This window comes from Trachemys scripta, chromosome 10 (genome assembly GCF_013100865.1).
Source record: "Trachemys scripta elegans isolate TJP31775 chromosome 10, CAS_Tse_1.0, whole genome shotgun sequence".
Taxonomy (NCBI): Eukaryota; Metazoa; Chordata; order Testudines; family Emydidae; genus Trachemys; species Trachemys scripta.
Genome location: NC_048307.1, coordinates 26449830 through 26472763, shown reverse-complemented (window position 1 = coordinate 26472763; position 22934 = coordinate 26449830).

Genomic DNA, 22934 nt, shown 5'->3' with positions numbered 1-22934 from the left:
GAGGAGCAGAGATGTCAGTGAAATAATGTAAAAGGCTACTAAACTACGAAGGGTTTAATCACAGAACCAATGATGTCAACGATAGCAAAGACCCATTGTATTAGCTTGTTTATCCTACTGCCAGTGCAGGAGAATGAATTTTCAATCTTAACTTGAACTGGTTGAGAACTGGATTCTTATTGAGGTTTCAAAGAAATTGGGCATGCTTCCTCCTGCATTTTTTCATTCCTTCCATTTCTGTACTTCCTGGATCCATCCAGGATACAGAATAGAAATAAAATATCACAAGAGAGGCTGTTCTTTAGTTACTTGCAGATTCATGCTTTACCTCTTCAAAGCAAAGTCCACTGAAGGCAACAGAACCTTTCCATTGACTCCAATGGGCTTTGGATCAGGCCTTATGTAGGTACCAAGTAGCATTGCACAGGGAGCTTGTTTAAAGCTAGGTTTGTCAGTATGCCAGCATGAGTACCGTTTGCATGAACCCGCTTCACATCCTGGCTCAAATCTTGCTCAGCAGAACCAAACTGGCTACTTCCATCTAGTCCTCCACAGCCAGGAAGGAAGGGATTGGCTTTACCTCTGTGTGTACATACCAACTCAATGACAAATATTTTACAGTACCTGCCCAACATATAATTTTCACATGGCCCCAAATGTGTACCAGTCAAGAGGAGGCCTTTTGACAAGTGACTTGGGAATTCCAAGTGTCAGCTTTCAAACTTCAGCCACATAACCCTTGTCAAAGCAGTGTGTAAATGCAATCTGTTAGTAATGTGGGGAATCTGATATGTTTGCTCTCCCATCCTCTGAAAATGGATCAAGGGATTTTGCTCAGACGTTCCGCCACCCCTCTGACCTTTGCAAACATACTTGTCCCTAAAATGTCTCTATGTATATATGAAAAATAATTGTGTGTCCACCATGCATTGTCTGATTACTCCAAGTCAGCGGAATGTAATGAAACTTCCCTTACAGGATATAAATCAGTATGAAGTGGCAAGGGGAACTAATCAAAAGCAGTTACTCTTATCCTGTGAGAAGTGAATCAGGCCCCAGGACTATAGACCCTTGAGAGAGAAATGACAAAAAGTTAATCTTAGATTTACTTATATGAATGATCCAAAGCCTGCTGAAGTCAGTAGAAACACTCCCATTGATGTAATTGTCTTTGAATCAGTCCCATAATCCATACGCACACAACGACACACACAGATACATATACATTAAATGATAAACATACACACACACACACACACACGCACATGCAGAACAGCACACACACGAAATAAAATGTTCTGTCTCCCACTAAAAAGTTAGCAAGTGAAGTGTCAGTTTCTCTGGCTATAAAAAAAACTTAAGGGTAAATTACTCAAGAACTTTAATCAAGTGACTGAGCTTGTTTGGATTAAAAACCTCTCAGCTCTGTTCCCATGTTTATGTGATTGCTTCAATTTGCATTTATGGGTCTAACACACTGAAGCCTCAGCACTACCATATAGAATCAGCAGTGTAAAAATATGCACCAAGAATTTTTATTTAATCAAAATACCATTTTTTATTTATTTATTTTTTGCGTTTTTTAGACTGTGTCGTAATGAGAGAATATAGAAGAGCAAACAGGCCATTTAGCTCTGAAAGCTTCCCTGCTGTTAATGTCTGTAGGGGATTTTACATCCATTTCTTCTCTCTTTATCAATTTACTGCCTTTGGAGTAAAAAAAAAGGTGGGGGGGAAATGCATGGTGGATAATAGTTCTGAGGGCAGCAGTATTCATTGCTACTAAAGTCGTTATGGCTTTACAGCAGCTACAGCTTGTGATATGTTGTTTCGGAGTGGAAAAATAGAGGGAAAGGTGGGTTGTTTGTTCACACCAATGCTGTAAAACTGAAAACTGCTTCCCCAATTTCCAAAGGGGTGCTGGAGAGGGTTGACTTATATCGACTAAATCAGTGATTTTCTCATTTTACAGAGGTTATTGATATTGTTGGATATAAGGGTACATCTACATTTATTTATGGTTCAGTTTTGATACAAAACCATATAGGTTGAGTCTATTTTTCTTTAACTGAGCCATGCACAAAGAAAACTGAGGCTTACAAAGTTATCTGGGGTGCAGCCTAGATTTGATGCGAAAATAGAGACCTCCCGAGAAGTATTAGCTTTAGCTTAACGTGTTCGGCTCTGCTAGATGAAATGTGTTGCTTTGTGGCTCCATGACAGTGATGCAGGGAGACAGGCAACAGACAAAAACTGCAAAGAAAGTTCCGCTGGCTCAGAAATGCTGAGTTGCCATGTACCAAAAATGTCATAAATAGTGATAGGTGCCAAGATTTGTTAAGAGCTGTTTCAGTCTGTCTTACAATGCCAAGAGCTAAGTCCCTCTCTTCTCAATTGCTGCAGGGTTTACTCAATGCAATTTTTGAACTGATTAAATTTATAATATCCGTTTTACCTCTCCCCTCCTATTGGTGCACTGATGATGGATATTCTCTCTCTGTCTCTGGCCAAGTTCAAGGGTCTGATTTCCTGTGAAGTCAAAGGTAAAACTCTCCTTGGTTTCAATAGCACAGGACTGGGCCCCACTGGCTGAGAACTTTCAATGAATATACAAGGTTTCTTTTCTTCTGATTTTGGATATTCAGGGGTTTAATATAGTCCTTATGACTGATTTATTGTTACCAATTTGTATAGAATGTTTATATTTTAGTACACCACTTACTAAATTATAAACCTAATTTTAGCAACAACAACGAAGTAGTAATGGGTGACTCATACAAATGTAGGGGTGGAAGGGACCCTGAGAAGTCATCAAGTCCAGCCCCTTCTGCTGAGGCAGGACCAAGTAAACCTAGATCATCCTTGACAGGTGTTTGTCCAAAAACTGCAGAAGTCTCACATTTTGGGTCGTATTGAGATGAGTCCAAAATTTGAATTCTTACCCAACCCTCGGAACCTGCAAAACTGGCATGAAAAAATTTTTATGAAAATGGGTTGTGTGACAATTTCTGTTCTAAATCAGGTCAGAATTACAGTCAGAGCTGAGTTCTCATGGTATTTTGACTTTCTGCTTCTGGTCTGACTGGGTCCCAAAATAAAAAAAAATTATTAAAAGTTAACCAAGCAATTCAGAACCTCTGAAAGGGGTTTACAATTTCAGATTTCAGTGGAAGTCCGTGCTGGAGAGTGGTATTGATTTATTTGTACTGAGTATGCCTTCCCTAACATGGTTAGATGGATGATGGGAGAAATGCAGATGGTGGAATTTAATAGTGACAGTTACAGTATTCAAGTGAATTGGGATACAGGCAGAAATTAAGCTAAAGAAGTGTTCTTGTCTCAACAACATCGGTATTTTCCAACATTATCAGTACTTAGACATCAAGGAAGTAAAAAAGTGCATAAAAAATACAGATCAGAGCTTAGGCGCCGGCTTCCTCCAGGTCCGGGGAGTGCTCAACCCCTCGCTCCACCCCACCCATCTCCCAAATCCCCACCCCGCCCCACATCTTCTTGACCAGTTCACCCCTTCCCCTGAGCATGCCCCATCCCTGCTCTTCCCCCTTCCTCCCAGAGCCTCCTGCTCGCCGCAAAACAGCTGATTGCGGCGGGTGGGCGATCCTGGGAGGGAGGGGGAGGAGTTGATCAGCAGGGCCGGTGGCAGACAGGAGATGCTGGGAGGGGGACGGAGGGAGCTGGCTGCCAGTGGGTACACCCACTAATTTTTTTTCTGTGGGTGTCCAGCCAGAGAGCACCCATGGAGTCGGCAACTGTGGATCAGAATTTATTTTATTTTGTTTTGTTTTGGTCATCGTACAAATGCATCCTTGCTACAAAGGTATATCTTATAAGTACATGTTTAACTCACTGGTGAGTGTGTTTTGCACATCATCTTCTGTGCTGAAGATATGAGAAGATACATCACCAAGATACAGAAATTTGGCTTTTTAACTCAAGTTGTAGCAGCTCATGCTTTTAGTTCTGATTGTCTCTGGTTCAGTCCCCAGTGTGTCAGCTAAGATGGTCGCCATCGAACATGCAGTCTCTTTCTAATCTGTAAAATATCTGTTATAGCAAACAAATCTTCTAGCCCTTTAATTGCATGATAAAAAGATTTTAACATATTACAAAAGAAATACCAAATGTTTCATTAATGAATGCCCCCGCCCCCACACACACACATCAAATCTCTTTTCCTCCTCTTTAAAAGTGATTTGTAAAGAAACATGGATTTCAGGGGCTGTGTGCTCAACACTTTCTGAAAATTAGCCATCTTTAGGATCTTTCAAGCTGGGCACCCAAAAATTTGAGAAACCACAAGTTACTAGTCATTTCTGAAAATCTTACTCTATATACTTGATTTTTTTTTTTGCAGCTGTATAATGTGTAGTTATTGCCCCTGCAATCTTTTTTTAAATGTTTTTCTTCTGATTGTTGTTCTAAAAATACACATAATGCAAACAATAGAAATGTCTTGATGATAGTCAGTGGAATGAAGCTGGGCTCTACTGGTTTTCTTAGCTTTAAAAACAGACAAACAAACAATAAAACAAAGAAATTGCATCATGTGGAACTATTTGTTAGACAGCAGTAGAATGCTTTGACTTACACAATATGATGGAATGAGGTAGGTTTTGCCTCATTGCATACTCAAAGTCACAAATCATATTCCAGCTGCACATTCACATTACAAAAGAAATGCCATTCAGTTTTCTCTCTCACTCATGCACAGAAGCAGTAAATACTGAGGGTGAAATCCTGGCCCAATTGAAGTCAATAGGAGTTTTGCTATTGACTTCAGTAGGATCAGGATTTAACCCTAAGAACTTTGAATGAGATTTTCCACTCAGTTACATACACATTCATGTACTGTGCAAAACAAACTATTGGTAGATCATTAGGGAAAACCCTCCATCATATAACAAAAAACACAGAGCATTATAAACCTCTGTAACTCAGACAAATCAAGATGTTAAGTTCCTACAAGTTCGCATTAAGATACTAGAGCTGTTAAAAATAGGTTGCAGTGTTTAAAACAGGGCTTTAAAGATGGCAAATTTATTTCTTCATTCTCAAACAGAGCTGAAAAACTTATGTTCAAACTTTACAAAACAATCTACTCCCAGGGTGCAAAAAAGCATGCAAAATTTCCAAGTAAAAGGTAAATTTTGACAAAGTAGAAACACTAGTGCAATTTTAACTGCAAATATTGTCACATGCTCTGCTTATAGGCCTTGATCCTGAAAACATGTAGGGACATATTTCTCTTTACTCCCATGTGTAGCTGCATCAGGGCCGCCCAGAGGATTCAATAGGACTGGGGTCTTCGGCAGCGGGGGCCGGGGTGGAAGGACCCCCCGCCGCGGGTCTTCAGGGCATTTCGGCAGTGGGTCCTGGGGCGGAAGGACGCTGCCGAAGACACAGAGCGGAAGAAGCTCTGGGGGCCCGGACCCCACGAGAGTTTTCCGGGGCCCTCGGAGCGAGTGAAGGACCCTGCTCCAGGGGCTCCGAAAAACTCTTGTGGGGGCCCCTGCGGGGCCCGGGGCCTGGGGCAAATTGCCCCACTAACCCCCCCCCAGGCGGCCCTGAGCTGCATTGACACTGATTGCATGACTCGTGAATAAATCACACCATATGTGTAAAGTCTTGCTACGTGGCAAATGCTTTGCTGGTATAGCTATAACACTATAGCTCTACTGGCAGAGCCCCCTAATATAGAAGCATTATATGCTGACGGAAGGGGTTTTTTGTCGGTGTAGTACAGGGATCTGCAACCTTTGGCATGCGGCTCGCCAGGGTAAGCCGTGTCCGAAGGTTCGTCTGATCGCGGCTCCCACTGGCCCCAGTTCGCCATCCCAGGCCAATGGGGGCTGTGGGAAGCGGCGCAGGATGAGGGATGTGCTGGCCGCTGCTTCCTGCCACCCCCATTGGCCTGGAATGGTGAACCGCGGCCAGTGGGAGCTGTGATCGGCCGAACCTGCGGACGTGGCAGACAAACCAGCCCGGCTCGCCAGGGGGCTTACCCTGGTGAGCGGCGTGCCAAANGGCCCCCGGCCGAGCACCGCGCCGGCCCCGGCTGAGTACCACGCCGCCCCCGGCCCCAGCCCCTGCGGAGCACCGCCGGCCCCGGCCCGGCCCTGCACCACCGGTCCCAGCCCAAGTGGCCCCGGCCATGCACCGCCGGGGCCCTCCCTCCCTATTTTCCCAGACATGTCCGGCCTTTTGGGATTTTCCCCCGGACGGGGATTTGAGGCCCAAAAAGCCAGACATGTCCGGGAAAATTCGGATGTACGGTAACCCTACTCTGGCCACGTCCCCTGTGTTCCCCCCACCCGCACCACCCGCCTGCTCTCCTGCCCCCGCAGTGCAGCCTCTCCCTGCCCCCCGTGGGGGGTGCACCAGTGCTGAGCTGCCTGAGTGCCCGGCCTTGGGGCCCCCTGTTGTTGGGAGGCCCATGCCAGGGCACCCTGTGTTCACTGGTAAACCTACCCTGAGACATGCTGCCCGGCCGGAGCCAGCCACACCACTGCGCTGCCGGCTCGGTGAGCTGAGGCTGCGGGGGATGGGGGACACCAGGGGATGGCCTGGGACCAGCCGGGAGCTCAGGGGCTGGGCAGGACGGCCCTGCGGGCTGGATGTGGCCCACGGGCCGTAGTTTGCCCACCTCTGACTTAGAAGCAAGGCAAAAACTATTTTCAAACACTGCTATTTTTTGTTGGCATCGAAGAGGCTTCCTTTAATTAGGAAAAACATTGTTCATTATTAAATTTCTATTGAAAAAAATAGTTTAAATTAAGGGGAAAATGTTTCACAAACCCCAAATGAAATAATTTATTGTTCAAGGTTTTGTTAAACTCCAAACTCTCTCATCACCAGTATTTACAAGACATTTGCGTTATTCACAGTCAGCCAATAAATCGTTCTTGTCACCCTTCTATGTAGCTGTAATGCCACCATGTATGGGAGCTAAAGTCAGAGCCTTACCACTGTTCTAATGTAATTTTTGTATTGATTGCTCATGGTGATTTTAGCAGGGCTATCTCTTCTGGCATAAGTTATTGTCAGTGGAATTAACAAAAGTAGCAGCAGAAGAATGACGAATTGACCATGCATTCTTAGAGCTTTCGTTACACAGCTTGCACACAGAGCAGCCTGCAGAAATGTGGTGCAAGGCAGCTACCAGTAATTGCTGCTGTGTTATCATTCTGCCTTCCGTGAAGGAAGGAAGAATGTGAATAACAAACCATGCAGGGGCCTTTCTCTCCTTTGTCTGTTGCCTTGAAAAGGCGTCAAACCTTTGGTTTAAAAAAAAAACAAACGTAAGAGATAGAGACCCTTCCAAGGGGGCAATGTCCAATACAAGGCCTCAGATGGGGACACAAGGGTCACTAAGCAAGATGAGGAATGATGGGAAGGTCTTATGGTTAAGGTGACAGACTGGGACTCAGAACATCTAGGTTCAGTTCTGACTCTACGGCATGTTCCAGGTGTGTCATTGGACAATCAAGTCACTTTCTGAGCCTGAGTTCCCCCTCGGTAAAATGGGGATGATAATAATACTTCCAAATCTACCACCGTTTGTTTGTATTCTTTCTTTAGATTGTACACTCTTCAAGGAAAAGGCTTAGCACAATGGGGTTCTGATTCCACTTGGGTCCTGTAGGTGCTACAATAACCATGATAGTCATTGTTTTAGGACAGTAACACACATACTTTTGAGGGAGCAGAATATAGTGGCACCAAACCTCTCTCTATTTCTCTGTCTCTCTCTCTTTCTCTCTATGGGGACGGAGGTTTTGTTTTGTTTTGTTTTTCCTTCAGGGTTAGCACTTCACATTATGGATATTTCCAGGCAGGGAAATTACTCACTTGACAGCTGTGGATAAAACATGAAATTTTAGATAATGTTTTAAATTCACTGGGGAAAAACCTGCTTCAAGGTAATTTATAAATTAACCAAATTCAAATATTGTCTCCTGGCATGTATCTGTAATTAGAAAACTGTCTTGGAGAGGAAAGGAGACCTAGGAGATAGCTGGTACACAGATTATTTTGCAGCTAAAAATAGGAATAGCTAGAGGTTGCGTGATCTCAGGAAAACCAACATGTGTAGAGCAAGCTTGCTTCTTTTTATATTTAAAAGTTCTCCCAGTTCACCAGCCTGACTAGCTTCAAGCTTGCTGTGGTAAAGTTAATGTGGAAATGCTGAATTATTTGTGACTGCACAGTTTCTTTGGTGCTAATTTGATTTCACAATTCCCTCACTCCCCTTTCCTTCCTTCTTCCCTCATTTCTCTCTGTTCTCTCAGTTATCTGCAGAAAAAGTATACCCCTTTAAAGTGAAGTTTTTAATAATTTGGCAGTTGGTAATTCATGCTCCTCCCTTTTTTCTTGGTCTCTATCATGTCTTGATCCTCCGGCACCTTGTTGTGTGAAAATGTTACAGTGAGGTGAGCCATATGAGTAGCTAGATTGAAATCAAAAGGATGATATTCTCTGAACTCACCTGGATTTTTGAACATCTAGATTTGGCCTCAGATCATGCTCTTCCTCTTTGCCTTGCCCCTGAAAAAGTTAAATTCATGTCACACCAATCTGATTTGAAGCCTTGCCTTTCCTCTCCACAGCTTTGTTAGTTTCTTGCTTTGAGCAGTTGTTTTCTTGCCACTGAGACTGCTGGGAAAATTTTCAGGGTGCATGGGAAGGGGTGCATGGTTTTGTTTTCTATACTGTTCCTCACGAGTTGCATGGATGCATTTGGGTTTATGAACAAGAGCTATATTGCCAAGCAAATGCCACTGGCTTCCCAAGCTTTACAACTCCAATAAACAATTTGCTTCAGTGAGAGAAATGTCATTGATTCAAGTGCATGAATCAGGGAGAAAAAGAAGGGATAATATCCTTTTGCAAGTAGCAGTGTGTGCTAACATATATCCAGCAGATTACACTTTTATTCAATTTCTTTATAAGGGGCCATGTGTCAAAAGGCTTTTTACCTAGATCTGCTAAAATGGTATATGGAAGGACAACATATTTTCTTCACCTTTTACCTTGGAGCAGTAAACATTGTTGCTGGAGACCATTAAAACCTAGTTGTGTCAGCTCCATTTCTAACTCTGGCACTCTTTCAGGGTTAAGTAGCACTGATATTAATGGGAGGCGACATAAATCAAAATCTGTGCCAAATTCAGGTACAGCAGGCTCCAGGGCAACTTGCAGTCAGTAGGTTTCTAATTCTGACCTATACTTGCAGTTATTTTCTAAGCCTCAACGCCTCCCCACTGTGTTCTCCATACTGCGTTGCAGCTCAGAAGGGAAGCTGAAGTCATGTTGCAACTAAAGAAGTGTGTGTGTGCGTGTGTGCGCGTGCACATGCCAAAACTAGGGGGTAATACTCGTTGATATTTTAGTGCATACCTGCTTATTAGCCCTTGAAATGGTTCCACATCCTCTACAACTTCCTAACTGTACGAAATGTAGGACAATGGAACACACTGCCAAGGGAAGTTGTGGAAGTTCCTTTACTGGAGGTTTTCAAAAGGAGGCTGGATAGCCATCTGCCTTGGATAGTTTAGACACAACAAATCCTGCATCTTGGCAGGGGGTTAGATAGACGACCCTTGTAGTCCCTTTCAACCCTATGTTTCTATGATTCTTTGATTCCACATGCTTGCTGGGCAACTTATCCAATGAGTGTGAATCTGTACCTAAAAGAAATCCACTAGCTACTACAACATACTCTAAAAAGTCTATGTTCTCAAAGAAAAAGGATTGGCCACATGCTGTAAATAGACACAGTGGACACTTTGATGTATATAATTCACCTGGAGAAGCTATTTTTTCTTAACCAAGTGAAGAGAAAAACTCCAATTGAAACCAAATGAGGATAACAAGGGAGATTAGTTCCACTGATCGTAAGACTGAGCCAGCAAATCATGTGCTGAAATCTAAGCTGAGAGTGGTCCCATTGAGATACTTATTGAACTCTGTCTAACATTTTGGTTCTGATTTAGTTCTCAAAGGTGAGAGTTGTTGCATTTCCAAAAACCCCACACTCTGCTAACACCTTTAGGATCCTTCCACTGAGTCCTACATCACCAGAAAATCCTGCTATTGGACTCTCGGCTGTGGAACTCACCCCTTGAAAGTCATCTTGGTCAATTTCTCTCTGTTTAAAAGAAAAAATCTTAAACTTTACTCCCTCCTGCTTTTCCCAGGATCCCCCATTTGTTGGTGCGATTCCATTTTTAAAAGGTGGCTCTTTCTCTTGATATTTTGAAGTGCATTTTAATGTTTTTCAATGGTGAACAGGGCCACTAATATCTCATCAGGCTGTAAAATAATCACTGTCTCAAGTGAATGAAATTTGGACTTAGACCATTAATGCATTTTGCAGAGGCCAAACAGTCATCTGATGAACACAGCTGAACTTGAATTTTTCCCTGATTTTTGACACAGCCCTCAGCTTCACTGGAGTTTTCTGCCCTTTTTTTTTTCTTTGCCATAAGGAAAAGGCCTTCTTTTATCATCTAAATTGTTCCTCTCTTTGCAAAATTGAGCTCTGCCCGTCACACTGAAGGGGGGAGTTGAAGGTCGAATGGTGGAATCTGCTTGATTTAATATACAGTAATCAATACCTTCATGAATTCCTAACCAAGCTCAATTCATCCATGGAAAGCCTTTTAAAAGTGAATGGCAAAGCAAACGCAAAACATGGACTTATGTGCTGTGCTGTTTCTTTGTGACGTAGAGAAGGCATCTCATAAGTATGGCAATAAATTTCTGTGTTGTTTTTTTACATTAGAAATGTCCAGTGTTTCTTGGCCTTTCTTACATGAAAGACCTTAGCCAGAACTATGGCTGGCTGAAATGGGGATATTGCACCAGGGTATAACCTGAAGTACAGATCTCCTTCCCTGACCCCAATTGCGGGAGGAGGCGGATGGCTTGAAACTGTTTTATTACATCAAAGAGAAGCAGTAAAGGGCACAGGCCTTTACATCAATATCTGGACATTTAGTGTAAGGAGTGAGCAAGGTACACCAATGTGCGGCAGGGGTAGAAGGTGACCAGCACAGCAGAAGTAGTGCATTTCTGCAATTGGAGCATGGGGTGGGGCCTTTCAGGACTCTACCTACAGAGTGCCATGGATGACAGGAACTCCTGAAACAGCCCTGAGGAGGAGCTATTGGGAAGTGAGAGGAGGTCAGAGGATTCAACACCACACAGATCCATTTTGATCCTAACCTCCCCACATGCCGTGGGTTATGGGATTGGGCTTGATTTACTGGGGGTATGGAGCTAATTAGAGTAAAGCTATGAAACACCTCTGTTCCAGCTTCTTGGTTCCTCAACTTTGCACCTGTGGCATCCTCCTATGCTTAACTGAGGTGCTCAGGTTGGGGCACTGGTTGGGAGGACTAGAAGAGGAAGCGAGTGCAGACCTGAAAGTAAACCCCAGTAAGAAATAGTGCAATAATACTAACTACCCCCTTGTTATTGACAGTGTAGATGTTTTTTCACCTTTGTACAACACCCAGTGACCACTCCTCCAGAGATACTGTACTTGCTCAGTTTGAGTCAGATGCAGTGTGAGCTCTACCTGTTGTTGCAAAGAGTTCAAGCCACCTAACTGTTTTGTTCACAGGCTCCATTGGTGACTCCTGGGCTGTTCACACATTGTGCAAAACAGCAAGAAAACCAATTCTGTTTCAGTAGCAGTCCTTATTTGATTGTCTCTATATTTGAGGATATTCACAGGTATCCAGGCATTTTGTAATAATTCAGGGACAGGTTTCCTATTTCTTCTAAGATGCTGCATTTATAGATTAAGTATTCATCAAAAAGAGCCATAATGGCTTGACAGTTCTCCTTCTGATATGCATTCAAAACTCAATTAAGACTAATACCAATTAGTTATGTATAGCTTCTGAGAACCCTATTAAACCAAAATATGAGCAGGCTACAGCTAACTATTTAAAATATGGAAATACTTCAGCTCTGGTCAAGTGAAAAAAATCCATTAGATGAATATCTTTCAGAGTCTTAAATGTGACAAGAATGTCATGTACTATATAAAAGCAATTTGTTGTGGTCATTTATAAACTTTTTTCATTATTTTTCATTTTTCATTTGTAGAGTGCTGCAAAAAGTGGAAACTAGGTCAAATTGAAAAGGATGAATATAAACAAATAACATAAGTATATAGGAACACAATTAGAAAGGGCAGGACACAAAACGAGATTAAACTAGCTAGAGACTGAGATGGGACATAACAATTTCAAGTGCATAAAAGGTTGTTACAAGGAGGAGGGAGAAAAATAGGACAAGAAACAATGGGCTTAAATTGCAGCAAGGGCGGTTTAGGTTAGACATTAGGAAAAACTTCCTAACTGTCAGGGTAGTTAAACACTAGAATAAATTGCCTAGGGCGGTTGTGGAATCTCCATCATTGGAAATTTTTAAGAGCAGGTTAGACAAACACCTGTCAGGGATGGTCTAGATAATACTTAGTCCTGCCATGAATGCAGGGACCTAGACTACATGACCTCTTGAGGTCCCTTCCCATCCTACAAGTTTATGACTCTATGATTATGAATTTCTGAGAAATCAGATATGAACAGGAAATATCCTGTGATAGAACCTGAGTTTCATATAATGCCACATAATAGCTTGAGTATATATTGCTATTAATAAATGCTTGCTGATGCTCATGGAATGCCTGAGTAGATTTTGATAGCTATATAGGATTGTGTGGGTACCTCTACCCTCAGCTTGGGCACTGAAGCCTAGGGGGAGAGGTGAGCTTCAGAGTGTGAGCCTGAATGTCTACACAGTTATTCTTAGCATTGCAGTGCAAGCCCGAGCCTGTAGACTCTGAGATTCGCTGCTGTGGGCTGCTGCTTGCCATATAGACATACCCTGAGACATACACATTTCATCTATATCTAGCTATATATATTTTTCTTTTAAAGACATCCTGATTTCACGTATTCCATATGAAGATATGTATCAGGCAAGGGCAGTTCTCTTATCACTTTGTTCATAACATTTACAAAGTAAATCAGGGAGGAGGAGGCATGTCTGATAGTCTGAGCATGGAACAAAGCCAAGAATTTCTGAATTTTAATCTTGAATCTGAGACTGACTACCTATTGGGGTTGGGCAAGTCATCTAGGCCTCACTTCAGAATAGCTCTTAATCCTGTGCAGAATTTCAGGCACATGCTCAATTTCATCTATATTCATCAAAACACCTGAGTATATGCTTGAAATGAATATCTTCGATGAATGAAGTTAATATCTTCACTGAATAGGGATGAGCTTAAAATTGAGCACATGCTTATGTGCTTTGTTATACTTGGGGGCTTAGGCCTTGCTTATTTCACTGTGAATTGAAAAGGCTGAAAAACATCTTCACAGCATCTTCTCCATTACAAGAACAGAGGCAGTCAGTGTAGTAAAGAACAAAAAAGACATACTAGATTAAATGCAGAGAATAACTGAATTAGATTCAGTTACAGTAGCATAATGAACTGGTGCCTTTAGTAATTAGTCAGAGCTGAAATGATCTACTGGGGATCTCATTATTTGACTCTTTCAATAATAATCCAGGGCATGTTTACCCCACATGACATTTATCAAAGGCCTCAAATTACATTTTTTATTCTGGTTTCATGGCTTACTTTTGAATATTCGAATCCTGAACATTAATGTTGGGAGCTTCAGTTTAAATTGTCCTGTCTGCAATTTTTTGTGCATCCGATATTGTAACAATTGCTCTAAATCAGAGCTATCAAACATTTACCGCTGTTAATATTAGCAAATAAATAAAAGTGTCAAACTTGTCCAAAATTGAGATGGAAGTTGGGAAACACTAATAAAGTTTAGGTCTCCTTTCCTGCAGTAGAACCCTAGACCCAAGCAGAGCCCATTTGACATCAGAGATCCTGGATGATGCCCATGCAGTATTCATTTGAAGACCAGACCCTAGGTTTGGTACAGGCATTTCAAAGAGCTATGAGACACACAAAGGTTCATATATAATTTCACTCAAGAAGACTCTGTGAGATTCGTCTACAAGTAAAACATTATAAGTAGGTCAATGACCAATAAAAGATGGAGGTGAAAGGAACCACTCCATGAATAAAAATAGAGAAAACTCATTATTTCAAAGGGTTTTTTTAAGATGTTTTCAATTTCTTAACTTTCTAAGGGACGATGTCTTGTGATTAAGCTACTGAATTTGAACCTGGGAGACATCGTTTTAATTCCCAGCTCTGCCTCAAACCTCCTGTGTGACATGGACAAGTCACTTCATCTCCCAGTGCTTCTGCTTCCACTCCCATTCTTTGTCATATCTGTTTAGACTGCTAGCTCTTTGGACCAGGGATTATTTCTTACTCTGCATGTGTGCAGCAGTATTGCTAACTTAAAATGTTCAAAAATTAGGAACCCAAAAATCATAATATTATCTTAAAAATCATGAGATTAAAAAAAAAATTGGGGTTCTTGTCATTTGCTTTTTTGTTTTTGAGCCTTCATGGTGCACTTGGGTCACATTTTCAAGCTTTACTTCACAGCTATGAGGGCTGTAAACATATTGTTTTAAAATCTGAAAATTGAGATTCTCATATAATTCATTGCCTCCAGGAACTGGGGATTTAATAAAACATCAAATATCACAAGGCTTGTGACAATATTGGTGCCTAGCACTAGAGGGTCCCGATCTAAGCTGGGAACTGTAGGCACTACTCTGATGCAAGTAACAAACATTTTTTACATGTCCTTTTCTAGCTTCTGTTTGGAGAACTTTCTAAATGTCACTGCATATGATAAACTTCAGGCCTGACATGTCAAGTCTTGGCAGCAAGGAGAGAAGTTAAAAATAAATTTCAGGAGTCAACAAATTGTATATTTTCATTTTTCCAGAAATATGTATATCTTGATAGCATTTACTAGCAACTATTTGCATAGGGAAAAAGTATTTAAACACTGAAGCTTATCTGGTCTTTTCCCCAAAGCATTTATAGCAAAAATGCTGTTAGCTGTGTTGTTATTTAATCTGGTGTTCAAAAGAAAATGTCAGCCAGACCAGCATGAAAATTAAACTATTCCAAAGCCTTAGGATGCTTCTCATCTACTAACTTCAAGCTAAAATGAATATAAATATTTTTAATTTTTCTTGTTTGAAATTCTCCTTTCTGTTTGAATTTTTTTCTTCTGAATTTTCCATTTGTATCCCCTTTCCTTGCTTTCTCCCATATTTCTGGTTGCTCTTGCTTTCAGTTCTGTTGCTTCCCCCTTTCCTGTATTTAAATTCTTCTAAACACCTTCCACTTTTTGATGTACTCTTATCCATAACCAGAAACAATATTGGTATGCCCAGTCACTCTGACTGCAATCATGACTTTCCCTGGTTCCCATTCAGTTACCTGTAATGTGCCTACAATGCTGTTCACCTGAAAACTAAGCACTTGTGTACACATAAACCACAACAGCAGCACCGCTGCAGCTGCGACACTGTAGTACTTCAGTGAAGATGCTACCTATGCTGACAGGACAGGTTTTCCCATCGGTGCAGGTAATCTACCTCCCCAAGAGGCAGTAGCTGGGACAATGGGAGAATTCTTCTATCAACCTATAGCTGTCTATACCCAGGGTTAGGTCAGGTTAACTATATCGCTCACGTGTGTGGATTTTTCACATTCTGAGTGACATAGTTATACCAATCTAATTTCCTAGTGCAGCCCAGGCCTCAGTTTACTGTCGCTCACCACATAATCCCTGTCGCTAGACCTGAGCAATATAGAAATAAACTAATAATTCACAGTGAGTAGTTAATTGGATAAGCTTACTCTCGTTCTGCTTTTGGAATGTCTGCAGGAGGATTGCAGTGTCCTTGAATTTACCCTTTATCTGTATTTGCCATAATATTTTTTCTTGTGTACAGTTCACTGAATATTCCATACTCAGTTGTTGTTAAGTATCAGAGGGGTAGCCATGTTAGTCTGGATCTGTAAAAAGCGACAAGGAGTCCTGTGGCACCTTATAGACTAACAGAAGTATTGGAGCATAAGCTTTCGTGGGTAAATACCCACTTCGTCAGAAGCATGACATCTGACGAAGTGGGTATTCACCCATGAAAGCTTATGCTCCAATTCGTCTGTTAGTCTATAAGGTGCCACAGGACTCTTTGTCGGTTGTAGTTTTTTAATAATTTAAGCTGTTTGTTAGATATGATTGGTCACATTAGTCACATGGTATTGCTTCTGTTCCCTGGTTGGGTGAGCATCTCTCATGATTCTGAGGAGGGTTTAAGGACTGAAAAGACAAGCAGGATCAGAGGTCTTTGAAAAAATGGTAAACATTTTTCTTTGCGGTCACATGGGCCTTTCACATTTCTGAAAAATGAGGCTAACGTAAGACTCATTAGCTCAGTGCAGACTCCAACTTTAACTTTCTTCCATCATGGATCCACAGTCCATGTGCTATTCTGTTCCATCTAGGTTCTCATACTTCATTCATCACCATAGTATTTGAGGGCCTTCCAGTAGCTCATTAAGTAATGTGACTAACATCGGTCACATGTGATTTGTTCTCTCAGCTTCTTTCCAGAGGGAGAAGCTTATGTAGGGGAATGTCTTGTTTTGGTAGGGGTGTGTGTGGTTTTTTTTAAGCACATACATATGTTGCTATGTGTTTGATACAGACTGAAAGGTCAAAAAAATGTGCCTTGCATGTAGTACAGATGGTGGTGAGGTTTATGATGGTGCTGAGTTCCTGTGTGGTGCCAGTTATGCAAGGTGAAGACAGTACCAGGTCTGGCTTGCTCAGTTGCCTCTGAGCTCTGGTGACAGATATGAAAACCTATATCCTCACTGAGCTAATAAGTATTGTCTCAACTTATACCAAGTACCTTATTTAAGTGCCTTATTGCATTAGCTGATCTGTAATTTTCTAACTGCACCATCACAAAGTGTGCCTGAGTGGTCCTAAATTAATTGCAAATGGTGCAGTAAAATCTTTTAATTGACTCTTTTCTAGCACATCAGCAAAGAGTTTTGGAAATCATACTTCATGTTATGTCATCAGGGAGGGTCATATCTTACCTAAAATAGTCATCCCAGTGCAAATACTTGAGTCCATGAACTTTAAATTTACATTCTGGGTAAAACTGGCCTGTGTACCACTTGAGCACTATTCTAAGGGCGTAAAAGGGACTTAGGTGGTGCAGAGGGCTTTTGCTGGCCTGCTACATAGGGGTGAATTATTTGAGCAAGTAAAACTCAATTGCTTTAATATTTGTGGAAGGAGAACACATAAGGGGTACAGCCAGAAGAAATTGATTAAGTGAGAGTGAATACTCCTGGAAGCTTTGAGCTTCTTTCGTAGTTACCCAGTTCTAAAAAGAAGTAATGGCAATTCAAAGACCTAGTCAAGCAAAATGAGATTTACAGATTAAACTGAACTGAAATTCAAATCTGAAATAACAGCGTTTTCAAGGCAACCAGATAGGTTCTGATATGAAAACAAGTTCATGGTTTTTTTTTAATGGGAAGGAGATATTCTTCCTTGCACTTGGTGCATGATTGCTATTAAAGTGATCACTTGTGGTCATGATATACTACTGCACTTGCTACCATGATGGTGACTCACCATTGAACTCACTCTGCTTTCACAGATTAGCAGTGAGGATAGTCAGACTCGCAACTGAACAGCTTTAATGAAAAATGCTCCACAACAGAACAATAAAAACTGTATTAGTATTTGCACAGCATTAGCTATTGAGATGCAATAGTTCAGGTGAAAAAGTTTTTGATTTAGCTTTTATTACTTAAGTTTATGGCATCCAAAACAAACCTTGAGATGGAAAACTTTCTGACTGATGTCTAGTTTCATCCAATTGCAGGTAGCTAATACGTAATTTCCTTATTAAACAAACAAACAATTGTAACATTGTGCCAAAAGCCACAACTTATTAACACTGGTCTAGCAAAGGGGAAATTAAATATATGTCATATTTTAAAGGGCAACTGAATCAGCTTGTACTTTAAGTAACTCCATGCTTCCTTTCTTTTTCAATGCAAAAACAGCATCATACTGTGTGTTCCTCTATATTTCATTCACACGTACTTCTTAGTTTCTGCATGTGGCTGTAGCAAATTTTATGTTAGTGAAAAATAGGAGCTTTGGAAAAAAATACTTGGGATAAAATAGAAGCTAACATTGACCTCTACACCCAAAAGTGAAACTAGACTCAAACTGAGTCATTTTTGAGCTTCGGAAAAGTTCAGATTACTTCTCCTTCCCTCTCCCCTGTACCTAGATTTTAACTTTAAGTGACTATTTCAGCTGGAAGCAAAAGTACCTGAAATCTCACAAGAAAGTCTATTCCCATGATATGTGCAGCTGAGTTTTGGAGATTCAAGAGGCTTAGATAGTTGCAGTTACTTATCCATACCTAAGTAAATCTCTGAACTCTTTGAGATACAGCCACCAAATTGCTATTAAAAAATGTTTCATATGAAAAATCGAATGAAGGATGAGAGTCAGGAACTGTGATGGGAAGAGTAAAAAAAAAAAAAAAGGTGCCTTTCCCAAATGAGAAGGGAAGGAGATGATTCAGCGCCTCCCTCCCCTCCCCTCCCTTCAGTCTTGTGCCTATCCTCTTCCTTTATAAAACCATCTTTTTTCAGGGGAAAATACTATAACTTATAATACAATAAACAATCATTGGGCCTACTCCCACAGTCTGTAGTAAACCTGGTCAAATAGTTCGCAGCTTAATTTGTTGTTCAAAACAATTTACTAAGTAATTTCTACAAATCAGTCATGGTCTGTACACTTGTTACAAGCAGTTTCTTGTGGGTATTTGACATCTGAATAGTATTGGTTCATTTTGATTGGAAACAGGAGGACACATGGTATGTTCTCTGTTCCCTGACTAGATAGGTATATGCCTTAAAATCATGTATTCTTGGTGAGAATTCATAATTTGCTGTCCACACACTTCACTAGTCCCATTAACATCCCTGCCAGTGAATCCATAGGGCATGTCAAAGCAAATGAATCAAATAATGTAAATAAATATTTACAGAAAATGTTTTGCAATATTCACTCGGCTTTAGTAGTAATACAGTAAATAACAGAAAAGCAGTTAACTTTGTCGCCTCCCCTGCGTTCCTATGTCTATGAGCTTAGGGTAGCGAGCTTCTCTTTGTCACTGAAGATAGGGGATGGTAGTAGCAGACTGTCTACTTTTTAGGCCCCACTGTCACCTTTTTAATAAGGCTAGAACAGGAGTGGGCAAACTATGGCTCAGGGGCCGCATCCAGCCCTCCAGACATTTTAATCCAGCCCTCAAGTTCCTGTCGGTGAGCAGGGTCTGGGGTTTGCCCTGCTTCGGTGCTCCAGCCAGGGAGCAGGGTTGGGGGTTTGTCCCACTCTGTGTGGCTCCTGGATGCAGCAGCATGTCCCCCCTCCGGCTCCTATATGTAGGGGCAACCAGGGGGCCCTGCCTCATGCCCCAAGTGCTGCCCCCACAGCTCCCATTGGCCAGGAACTGCTGCCAATGGGAGCTGCAGGGGCAGCGCCTGCGGACAGGGCAGCACACAGAGCTACCTGGCCATGCCTCCGCATAGGAGCTGGAGGGAGTACATGCTGCTGCTTCTAGGAGCTGCTTGAGGTAAGCACCACCCGGAGCCTTCACCCTGGAGCCTTCACCCTGACCCCCTCCCGCGCCCCAACCCCCTGCCCCAGCCTGATCCTCCTCCCACCTGCCGAACCCTCTGGTCCCAGCCCGGAGCACCCTCCTGCACCCCCAACCCCTCATCCCTAGCCCCACCCCAGAGCCCGCATCCCCAGCAGGAGCCCTCACCCACTCTCGCACCCCAACCCTCAATTTCATGAGTATTCATGGCCTGCCATACAATTCACATACTCAGCTGTGGCTCTCGGGCCAAAAAGTTTGCCCACCCCTGGGCTAGAAGAATCTGTCTCTGGGGCCTTGGACTCCTGTTATCTCCTGAATTCAGCCATCACTCCTTTAACTCAGTTGAATGGTCCTTGATACATTGACTTGACTTTGGATGCCTGGACTTTTCCCATTATGGAGGGAAGACAGTTTTGAAAATGTATTTCAGTCTGCAGCCCCTGTGTTTCTTGTGTACAAGGATTCCAAAATCACATAGAGCCCTGAGTATGGGGAGCTCCAGGAGGCAGTGCGTTTCATGGTGTTACTAGGAGAGCAGTTACTGCACCACTCCTTAGGTAGGTGCGGGGTGTGCTACTGCTTGTGACTGCCCTATTCTGCTAGTCATTGTCTTGGCCCTGCCTCCTTACTGCCCCTTCTTGAGATGTTAGGACCTGTGAGGGCAATTGCCAATCCCTGCACAGGGAGTGCTAGAGAGGAAGGATCCTTTTGCCCTTCCCACGCCTTTTGTGCATGAGCCAATCACAATCTGGCCTTTATTCTGTAGTATTTACATGTTCACTGATAACACAGAAGTCATAATCATGATGATTCCACTTTAAAAATAGGGAGGGTATATTACAAAATTCATCATTCCCTGTGAACTGATTGAGGTAGCAAGACTCTCTCAGAATTCAACAGGCAAAAATCACAGGCCAGTCAGCTTTCTAATGATTGCTGAGAGAGCCATAGAAACGGCATAAAGGTCAAAATATATTGTAGCCATAAATGGAAGCTTTTAAAGTTGGGAAGAGATTTATGGAGGAGGGCTGCATGAATTGCCATTGGAACCATTCTTTTCCATTATCCCTCTGAATGACTTGTCTGGTAGTATTGAAATCAAGATACTCGAGTTTGAAGATTAATGGGAAGGAACGGCAAATAATCAGGAACAAAGACATTGGATAGGTAAGCCCTGTACTTAGACTGTAGAGTACTTAAGCCCATAAAGTGCAAATATAGTTCAATGAAAATAAATATAAAATTAGTATTGAAGTAGATGGCTCGCCTCACACTAAAAAAATACAATAATCCTATAAATCAAAATTGCAGGTTAGATAGTTTTGTGGGGGACTAAAACCAAATTCATTGGAATATTGATATTTTAAAGGGGAATGGCATGGAAATGAATTCCTTCTATTGTGACCGAGGAACAAAAGATGCATCTTTAATCTGGTTAAAAGTGAGTCTCCAAGTGTGACTTATCTATGCAATGAACTTGTGTACACAGAGTAGCTGAATGAAGATAGAGCCCTGTTTGGCAGTGGTCTCCAAAGTGGGTGCACAAGAGGATCCTTGGGGGTGTGCGGCAGGAGGAGCGCTTTTTTTTTTGCTTCGGCAGGGGGTGTGTGCTCAAAAATTTTTTACTGGTAGGGGTGTGCGATCAAAAAAGTTTGGAGACCACTGCTGTATGGAATCAGAGAATATCATCCTATGGCTTTCATTGTGCTGAAATTCTCCCCTGTGCAGTGAACCAGCGCAAGGACAACGTGTAACAAGAACATTGGGTATGCATCGCTTCATTCTCACTTTAGCCTTCAAAATAAGCCTTGTGCAGGCCGCTGCACTGGGGACAACTTCATCCTTAAATGAGAATTGTAAGGAAGATATTCTCTAAAACATGAGGGTCAAGAGCAAGTACCAGGGAATCATGTCTATTCTGCCTTTCCCATATTGCTAAATGGTAATGGGTGGAGGAGAGGGGGAGGAGAGACAGCTAGAGTCCAGCTACACAGCAGGAGAATTGGGGGCATCATGATATGGAAAAAGGTTGAGAACCACTGCTCTAGACTACTGCCTACAAACTTAACATGTCAGGGGTTAGAAATTCTCTTCACTCCTTTGGGTCCTTACAGAGGGTTCTAAATGGCGATAGTGTCTTAAGTCCTTTAGGTGTATAGAATCACAATACGTTGTGATACACTTGCCTCTAGTGAAAGTTATGGACCAGCTCCTTAGCTAGTTTATGTTGACATAGCTCCATTGACTTCAATGAACCTCATCTGACTTCAAATTACCAGCTGAGGATCTGGCCCCATAACACTATGGCCTTGGATTAATCTCCATTCCTGTATCTAACATGCTATAAAATGATTATTGTAATACTTGCCTGCTATATTGCACAGGCATATTGAGAGGAATTAGTCATTTGTGACATGTAGGTATTATTACACCTGCTCTCTGGAAGTTTCCCAAAATAGACCACAAAAGTAGAGATGACTGTGTGAGCGGTGATTCCGGAGATATAGTTAGAAAATTTGTGGGGCCCTTATGTCAATACTTATATCAAGTATTGGACAGATGTAAAGTATTCCAATTACATTAACAAAATGTAGAATAAGGTCCATGCATCATAAAAGCCATGATTGGTCACCTTATTTGAAGGATGACAATTCTAACGTAGTCCTCTAGTCATATGCTGGGGAAGGGATGATTGCTAACTACTGAATTAGCCATACCACTTTCTACAGCAGCTAGGTTTATCTTGGAAACTATCTTTCACCACAGTATTTAAGTCTCCAACCCAAATATTGATGAGGTTGAATCCTGTTTGGCACAGGTGATCACAATAGCTCAGCATGCCTTTTAACTATTATCTTTTTTACTCTGAGGCATATTTTTAACATGATGTGGCAGTTATGCTTGTTCCGTGGTATGTCCAAAGGGAAGTCTGAGGTCTATTGCTGTGTATTAATTGTTTTACATAGAAAATAACCTTTAGCCTTCCATTGCTCCCACAAATTTCTCTACTACCATTTAAATTTGTGGTGACCTTAACACTATTTCTTCACTAAATCTCTGTACAAAGTTAATCCTCACCACCTCCTTGTGGGATAGGAGGAGGAGGGCATGCCCAATTTAGATGACATGATCTAGCCCCAAAGGAAGAATTTTCTGGAAACTTTCTTTTGTTTATGAAAGTGTTTTGGTTAATTTAGGGTTACCATACGTCCGGTTTTTCC